The sequence below is a fragment of the Salmo trutta genome, chromosome 25 (genome assembly GCF_901001165.1).
Source record: "Salmo trutta chromosome 25, fSalTru1.1, whole genome shotgun sequence".
Lineage (NCBI taxonomy): Eukaryota > Metazoa > Chordata > Actinopteri > Salmoniformes > Salmonidae > Salmo > Salmo trutta.
This window is the reverse complement of record NC_042981.1, coordinates 23,715,385-23,725,070: the sequence shown is the minus strand read 5'-3', so window position 1 is coordinate 23,725,070 and position 9,686 is coordinate 23,715,385.

The following is a 9,686-nucleotide window of genomic DNA, read 5'->3' as shown; positions in this document are numbered from 1 at the left end:
ACAACACAAATACTGCAAAGGAAACGATGAGAATGATTTACATTTAGTAAACACAAAATGGAAAGCAGGCTTTGTTGTGATTTTTGTGCAATGCCTTAAAATTTCCCAGCATGCATTATACTGAAGCCCTCTGATCCGTTCGAAGGGTGGTGTGTGGGTCACAATCATCCAGCTTCAGCTTATTGTTCATGTACTCACTGACCAGTTTAGGAACACCCTCCACACTTGTATATCCTATGGAATGCAAAGCATGACCTCAGTTCAGTCAAATGATAGACAACTGGTTAATAAATGATTGGATTATGTGGGGTAACAACTACACAGAGCTTTTGGCTCTCACTAACACATTAGACCCATCCCAGTTCCTGCCCAAGTTCATCCTGTCACCAGTTGGAATGGGTGAGAGATCTTTTGCCCTCCTGCTGACAACAGTCTGGAACAGTCACTTACACAGCTGTAACCTTGCTATCGTGCCGCTATGACCATTAGGTGTAACATAGTTAACATATGCTACAATTTTGATTACAACACTAGTGGTGGAAAAAGTACCCAATTTTCGAAAGTAAAGATACCTTTAATAGAAAATGACTGAAGTGAAAGTCACCCAGTAAAATACTACTTGAGTACAAGTCTAAAAGTATTTGGTTTGAAATATACTTAAGTATCTAAAGTAAAAGTATAAATCATTTCAAATTCCTTATATTAAGCAAACCAGTCAGCATCATTTTCTTTATTTTAGTTTACGGATAGCCAGGGGCAAGCTCCAACACTGACATCATTTACAAATGAAGCATGTGTTTAGTGAGTCTGTCAGATCAGAGGCAGTAGGGATGACCAGGAATGTTCTCTTGATAAGTGTGTGAATTTGATCATTTCCCTGTCCTGCTAAACATTCAAAATGTAACGAGTACTTTTGGGTGTCATGGAAAAAAGTATATAATCTTCTTTAGGAATGTAGTAAAGTACAGATACCCCCAAAAAACAACTTAAGTAGTACTTTCAAGTAGTTTTACTTAATTACTTTACACCCCTGCTTAGTTGAGCATTTGACGTTGTTAAAAAAAATCATAAAATTTGAGAAAAGCACTGTCCACTCTTTCTACACATTGTCAGTAAGATGGTAATTAATTCCCCAAACACTCAAGGGTGGTCTGTAAAGGTAGAATCCACTTCCTCACCATGATCCCCATGTTGCACACACATATGAAGGAATAATCCAAACTCCTTGGCCACCTTAAAACTGTGTTGAGGTCAATCCCGTGATCCTGGTCGCCTCAGCTGCTTTGCATCCCTTGATGGCTGGCAGGCCCAACGTGCCAAGGCCAAACACTGCACAGGTTGAGCCCGTCTCCACCTGTAAGGACATCGTTGGGAATGGAAATCACCAAAAGAGACTAGGTGAGAGTTTTGTCCTGCTATACACAATCAGTTGGCCAGACGTATCCCCTTATGGGAGAATTGACTGAATGAACCCAGCCTATTTCTACAATTTATTGTCTTAAAGTCTGATTTTAAACCTAACTGTAACCCTAACCTTAAACATACTGCTAACCTTAAATAAAGACCAAAAGCACATCTTTGTTTTCATGAATTATTATGATGTAGCTATTTTGACTTGGTGGCTGTGGCAACTAGTGACAACCAGATGTAGTGGCTAGAGGTTGTCTCTGATTTTGTTGGCTGTGCCCGGAACACTCACCTGATCTTTTGACCAGGTTAGTTTTGTGATTTTTACAGAACTTGCACTCTCCACACTGAGGGAGGTAGAGGAGGATCACAGTATCCCCTAAAAACACACACAATAAATAACTTGCGAAAGCCCTGTATGTATTATATCAAGATATTTAAATAAAATGATTGAAAGCTCTTGGAACGTGAGCAATAGGAGGTAATAATGTCCTTCTGTTAAGTTTTTCTGACTCACTCAGTTTTTCTGACTCACTCATACTGACTCACTCAGTATGATCAGAGATCTGTATATAATGACGAGATGCTCACATCTTCGCCCTAACAATGGGAGTCGTCGTCCCAAAGGCGGGAAGGCTGGCGACAAGCTTAGATCCAAAATAAACCCATAGAAAGTTATTGGGCTTATTTTGGTGAGAGTGAAATCTCTCGCTTCGCCTCTTCCTCTCTGGTATGACTACCTGGTTTGAATTTTGTGACGCCCTCTTCAACGCTCTCCATCGTCCCAGCACCTTCATGGCCCAACATGACAGGGGAAACCCCCTCTGGGTTCGAGCCACTCAGGGTTCAGGAATCTGTATGGCAGATCCCAGAGGCAACAATTTGCAACACATTCAGGGTATTTTAATTCAGCCAATTTAGGAGATGATTCAACTTTACCATTGTCCACTTAGGTAATTACAATAACTGCAGTGTTTTCAAGGGCAATCATGAAACCACCTCCTATAAATGTCAATGATGTTAGTAATTTAAGGGTACCTGGACTCTTGCCCTATGATTTCTGGTCACCCACTCAACTTTCCCCCCTCTCAGAACTTGTCCCATCTTCACAGTAATCTCTTACTGTAAGGAGCACTGCAACATGGCAAGCTAAATCAATCGAATCGAAAGTAAGTGAAAGAAAGCCGTTAATAATACTGTGTGCTATTGTGACCCAGGTCTAAGGTACACCAGTGGTTCCATGCTATAGTACATGACCTTGTGACCCTGTATCTTGATGCGCACTTCCTCCATGGAGAGGGGCTTTCCAGCCTAGCATGCAACTGCGGCCTGGCATCGGATCACATCAGTTCACTGTCACATGGCCAGACAAGATACATCTCCTTACTCATTTCAATCTACACATTTGATAGAAAGAAACACACATTTGACAAATCAAACCTTGTTTACTTTGTTTAAACTTGGCCACTAATTTAATGCCAAGGAATCATGTTTGGCTTAGCACTCAAAGATGGATTTACTCCCGGACACATACAGTATATCCAATTTATAAACAACAGTTTTTCCTTTGCCACAGATTGTGGGGAAATAATTGCAACAGTGGACTGTCTCCTTTCCCAAAACTACAGATTGCTCAAGCCCTGGATTTATGCCTTTCTTTTCATTTGAAAAACAATAATCATACTCTGTATAGTTTAGCAATATTCTACATGACTTTTGATACATTGGAATATCACACATGACCTCATAGTACAATTTTTGGGGGGGAGACACGGCTGCTGAGTGAGAATACAGCACACAAAATGGCACACCCTCTTATAAACACTGGCTGAGCTGGAGAGCCTAAATATCTGTCTCCCTTCTTGTGTCTGACTACACTATCCGTGGCAAAGGAAAAACTACTGTTTATATATTGGATATTCTGTACGCGCTTTGAGTGCTAAGCCAAACATGATTCCTTGGCATGAAATTGGTGGCCAAGTTTAAACTAAGTTAAAAAGGTTTGATTTGTCAAATGTGTGTTTCTTTCTATCAAATGTGTAGATTGAAATGAGTAAGGAGATGCATCTTGTCTGGCCATGTGACAGTGGATTGCTGCTGTGGGGAGGACAGCTCATAATAATGGCTGGAATGAAATGGTATGAAACAGATGAAAACCATGCATTTGATACCATTCCATTCACTCCATTCCAGCCATTATTTTGAGCCGTTCTCCCCTCAGCAGCCTCCACTGGACTACACAGATAGTTTTGTTGACATATCACATTTAGAAAAATATGGAACAATTAAAATGCCTTCAGAAAGTATTCACACCCCTTGACTTTTTCCACATTTTGTTGTGTTACAGCCTGAATTTAAAATTGAATAAATATAGATTTTCTTTTGTCGCTGGCCTGCACACAATACCACATAATGTCAAAGTAGAATAATGTTTTTCAAGTTAATAAAAAAATGTAAGCTAAAATGTTTTGAGTCAAGTATTTAACCCCAATTTCCTTAACGAGTCACATAATAATGTGCATGGACTCACTCTGTGCGCAATAAGTGTTTAACATTATTTTTGAATGACTACCTCATCTCTGTGCCCCACACATACAGTACAATTATCTGTAATGTCCCTAGGTTGAGCAGTTAACACAGATTCAACCACAAAGACCAAGGAGGTTTTCCAATGCCTCGCAAAGAAGGGCACCTATTAGTAGATGGGTAAAATAATAAATAAGAAGACATTGAATATCCCTTTGAGCATGGGATTAATTATACTTTGGATGGTGTATCAATACACCCAGTCACTACAAAGATACTGTCACGTCCTGACCAGTTAAGGGTTATTTGTTGTTGTAGTTTGGTCAGGATGTGGCAGAGGGTATTTGTTTTATATGGTTCGGGGTGGTGGTGTAGGTAGTAGGGTGTTTTATTTATGTATTCTGGGGGTTTTGGGCACTGCTCTGTGTTTATGTATTTCTATGTTAAGTTTAGTTAGTTGTGGGTATAGGTTCTAGGTTTGTTTTCTATGTATAGTTAATTGTGGTTGGACTCCCAATTGAAGGCAGGTGTGTTGAGTTGCCTTTGATTGGGAGTCCTATATAATAGGGTGTGTTTGTCTTTGTGTTTTGTGGGTAGTTGTGTTTCGCACTGCTAGTCTTCATTTAGCCTGTGAAACTGTCCTTCGTCGTTCTTGTTGTTTTCTTGTTTTCTCGTGTTCAACGTCATTTAATAAATTAAGATGATGAGCACCAACTCTGCTGCGTATTGGTCCGCGTTCTCAGACGACAATTTCTCTATATCGTCGGAAGATGAAGAAACTTGTGACAGATATAGGCATACTTCCTAACTCAGTTGCCGGAGAGGAAGGAAACCGCTCAGAGATTTCACCATGAGGCCAATGGTAACTTTAAAACAGTTACAGAATGTAATGGCTGTGATAGGAGAATATTGAGGATGGATCAATAACATTGTAGTTACTCCACAATCCTATCCTAATCGACAGAGTGAAAAGAAGGATACCTGTACAGAATAAAAATATTCCAAAACATGCATCCTGTTTGCAACAAGGCACTAAAGAAATTTTGCAAAAAATGTGGCAAAGCAATTAACTGTTTGTCCTCAATACAAAGTGTTATGTTTGAGGCAAATCCAATACAACACATTAGTGAGTACCTTCAAATTTTCAAGCATAGCGGTGGCTGCATCATGTTATGGGTATACTTGGGACTGGGGGGAGGTTCAGGATAAAAAATTTAACGGAATGGAGCTAAGCACAGGGAAAATCTTAGAGGAAAACCTGGTTGTCTGCTTTACACCAGACACTGGGAGATTAATTCACCTTTCAGAAGTACAATAACCTAAAACACAAGGCCAAATCTATACTGGAGTTGCTTACCAAGAAGACGGTGACTGTTCCTGAGTGGCCAAGTTACAGTTTGACTTAAATCTGCTTGAAAATCATTTTGAAGACCTGAAAATGGTTGTATAGCGATGATCAACAACCAATTAGACAGAAAATAATATTGGGCAAATGTTGCACAATTCAGGTATGGAATGCTCTTAGAGATTTACCCAGAAACACACACAGCTGTAATCACTGCCAAAGGCGATTCAAGCATGTATTGACTCAGGCGGTTGAATACTTACCTAATCAAGATATATTAGTGTTTCATTTTTCATATTTTTTTTCTTCCACTTTGACATTATTTTGTGTAGATTGTTGACAGAAAAATGACAATTAAATCCATTTTAATCCCACTTTGTAACACCACAACGTTTTGAAAAAGTCTAGGGTTGTGAATACTTTCTGAAGGCAATTTACATGAGAGTATAATATACACACTAACCTTTCCTGCAGTTGCCATTTTCCCTCTCATTCAGAGGTAAAAATGTTAGGGCAAAGTAGAGGTCTTATCAGCCACAGTGGGACCAATCAAAATGCAGCAACCAAGCAGACACATGCTCACCATGTTCTAATTCTCTACAGTGGTGCTGGTGCCTGAGTGCCTCTCCTCAACTCCTTTCTTTTAGGTTACTGATATAACAGTTCTGAATGGGTGAAAACAATACAGTGGATGGATACCTATGTTAACCAGGGCTTATTGCTCTCACATTACCTAATAGTTTATTACAACGTTAAGGATACAAGGGAAGGAAACCATGTAAGGCTATTGGGACACACACACACTCAGACCCTTAAGTGAATGTATACTGAACACAAACATAAATGCAACATGTAAAGTGTTGGTCCCATGTTTCATTAACTGAAAAAAAAGATCCCCAAAACGTTCCATACACACAAAAAACGTATATCTCTCAAATGTGAACAAATTTGTTTACGTCCCTGTTGGTGAGCATTTTTCCTTTGTCAAGATAAGGGCAAACAAGATGAGGTAATACTGATGTATCTGTTTATTATTCATTGACCGTAACCCTCTCTCTTTTAGATGGTTGCCGATGCCTCTGAAGAGGCAGAAGGCAGAGGAGTTGAAACAGAAGCAGCAGCAAGATGCCCAGGAGAGCGAGGAAACCGTCCACCGGGAGATGGAGACCAACCAGGAAATGGGCGGCATGGAGGAGCGCATGAGGGAGACGGTGCAGAAGGTCAGCGCCATACTGCGCCTCAAGATGAGCTGGGAAGGTGGAAGAAGATAATGAGAATGTGGGGAAGCCTCCAAACGCCTTAAACCAGAGTCAGGAAATGCACCCAGATCCACAACAGCTCGACTAGGCCCAAGGGAACCCAGAACTAGAAGTAGAGATGAGAGCCCAGGATGAGCACTCCTACCTGGAGACGGTGCTGTGGAGGTGGCAGAGGACGCTGTTGGGCCAGAGGGACGAGATGAGTAGGCTGAAGACTGACATGAAGAGGGAGACAGAGAGCATGCAGGCTCTGTTCGCTGGCCTCTTGAAGATCTGGGGGCGGAGGCAGAGAGAGATGAAAATGAAATGCAGGTTAGTTCAAGTGAGTCTTAACTGTCATGCTTCATTCACTTGAACAATTTGTTTTTTTAGTTTTTTTTTATAATAAAGGTCCTCCATTTTAGCCTTGAGCTACAAACCCAGTCTAATGTTCTGTTTCCGCTTCGCATGGTGGAGTCCTTGGTGGCCGACCTGCAGCCCCTGCTCACCACCCACCAGGTCCTTGTGGAGGACACCATGAAGGACAACTCCATTTAACACAAGATGTAAAAAGAACTCTGAAGGACTGATAAATAAAAGTTTCTGATTGTGGATCCTTTTGTGTTTGCTTAGTGTTTCTTTTGGGCTCAAACATTTTATAATGTATAATCTAATTATAACTATTAGTCTTTCCCTGCTCGTTATATGGCCTTAAGTCAATATAACTTTATTGCCCTTTATCTTTACAATAAGAGCTACAATTATCTACTAGACCATACTGAGAACCTATGTTTTCTGGGATTCAAAGTTCTCTTTATTTTAGAGGGCGTAACCGCACATAATGCAGACAGTTGCCGATCCAACTTACAAATGTTGCACTTCTCCGATTACTCCTCTATCAGAACAGTAGGGCATAACCTCACAACTGTGACCTGAGAAGCATTAGAAATGGCTTGCATAACCAATAAAATAACAATCCAAAACATTGACATTTCCATTTGCAAGAAACTTTTAAACAAGCTCAAATTAATTCAGTTTATATGTGCACGCTTGTTTGTTTTTTTGTATGATGCAAACTGGTATAAGACCTGAAAGTGGGGCGGCAGTGTAGCCTAGTGGTTAGAGTGTTGGGCCAGTAACCGAAAAGTTGCAAGATCAAATCCCCGAGCTGACAAGGTAAAAATCTGTCGTTCTGCCCCTGAACAAGGCAGTTAGCCCACTAGGCCGTCATTGAAAATAAGAATTTGTTCTTAACTGACTTGCCTGTAAAATAAAAAAGTAGTTATGTGACAATATGTAGCTGCACTGTAAATACACAATACCTGCCTATGTAATTACTTAGGTATTACATTTATTGTAAAAGGGGTCAAGTACTGCTGCTAAAATGGAAATTTGACCTAATCATCTATCCACTAACCATGAGTTAAAGGAGAAAAGCAAACGGGGTCTAATCAGAAAAGTGCTGTGACACAAAGCCATATCAGAAAGTGCTGTGACACAGTTCATCAGCACAGACAGCTGACAAATAATTATTTACAGAATATAGCAATTTTTATCATTTTGTATGTTGTCTGTAACGAGTCCTGAAATCACGTGTATAATTAAGCAATAAGACCTGAGGGGTGTAGTATATGGCCAATAAACCATGGCTTAGGGATGTTCTTAAGCACGACGCAATGCGGAGTGCCTGGATACCAACGTAATTAGATTTTTTTCTAATTAAGTATTTTTTGGGGGTGTCAACATATGGCCTACGAGTGGTTTGAGAATACATTTCTACAGTGTGACATGCGTCACCTAACTGTGATTGTGCCCAGGTATGTCTCGTTATCTGAGGGTGGGGTTTTCCCTATAAAATGACAGTGTTTCCCTGTGCCCAAAAGATTGCTATTATTTGCAAAGGTTGGAGTACCTTGGGAGGACGACAGCGGTGAACGTGCCTTAGTCCAAATTCCAGGGTGGCAGCCTGGTAGGCTAATCGTAAGTATGTCGTTGGCAAAAGTGTTCCCTTCAGCCATGATCCGCTTTCCTTCTCCCTGTGGCACGCCTCCCTCAACAATGGACGGAAATGCTTGTTTTATTTTTGCTCTCCGTGTTTTGCAGTATCCGGTAAGTCTTGAGTGTCACCGCAGTGAGAGGGTCAACCATCCAACTGCACATATTTGTTTGCTGTTCAGCTGAATAAACAGCAAAACTGTAAAATATGGTTTGATAAACCAATCCTTCACTATATAACAATAGTTATTAGTAGGGGTGAATACTCAATGGTATGCAGCATACTGTAGGCTTAATGATAGTAACCGTTGTAACAACAATGATAATCGTAAAGTTTTTATTTTGTTTGGTATCCAGGCCTTTTTTAATACCCTTTATCAGTGTAATGTCTGTGCTCAAACATACATTTTCACACAGAAACATGTTTCAACAACACTGCTTCTCACCAATTCTTCTCCAGGTTATTCTATTGTCATTTAAGTGATTGTGTTTGTCAAGGAGTGACAGACAGTGATCCAGTTGTTTCTTTCTCTGTTACTGAATCAGACAGTGTAGTCTAGTTATTAATAATATTAAGTCAGGTATCAGCTTGTTCCTACATTTGATGATATTCTGTAGTGGTATTTCTAATTCTCTATGTGACTTGAAACGGGGTACGATTGATTCCAGCATTAAACATGTTTAACACATTTCTGCTATCAGACCTGAATAAAAACCACAGAGTGATAAATCAAACTCAGTCACTAAAGTGACACAAATTACCTGAATCAAACTCACACAGATGAAAAGTTACAGAAGCATCTTGGATCAAACACACAGAGATCACAGTGATTACACAGACCGCATGTGATCCTGTGTGTGGGTTTTTTTCCACCTGGGTTTTATGGGAGATTAATTTTGAGTAGTGTATGTTTCACCTCTGCGTCACGGTTTGTTGTTTTCTGTCATTCAGTTTATTTATGTATTGCATAGTTTCACAGTATAAATAAAATGTGGAACGACACACACGCTGCACTTTGGTCCGCTCATTCCTACGACAGCCGTGACAATTGGTCCCATGTTTCATGAGCTGAAATAAAAGATCCACAAAATGTTCCATACGCACAGAAAAGCGGTTGATGTCAATGTTGTGAACACAGTGTCCTATGGTGGCGGTGGAGTTATGGTATGGGCAG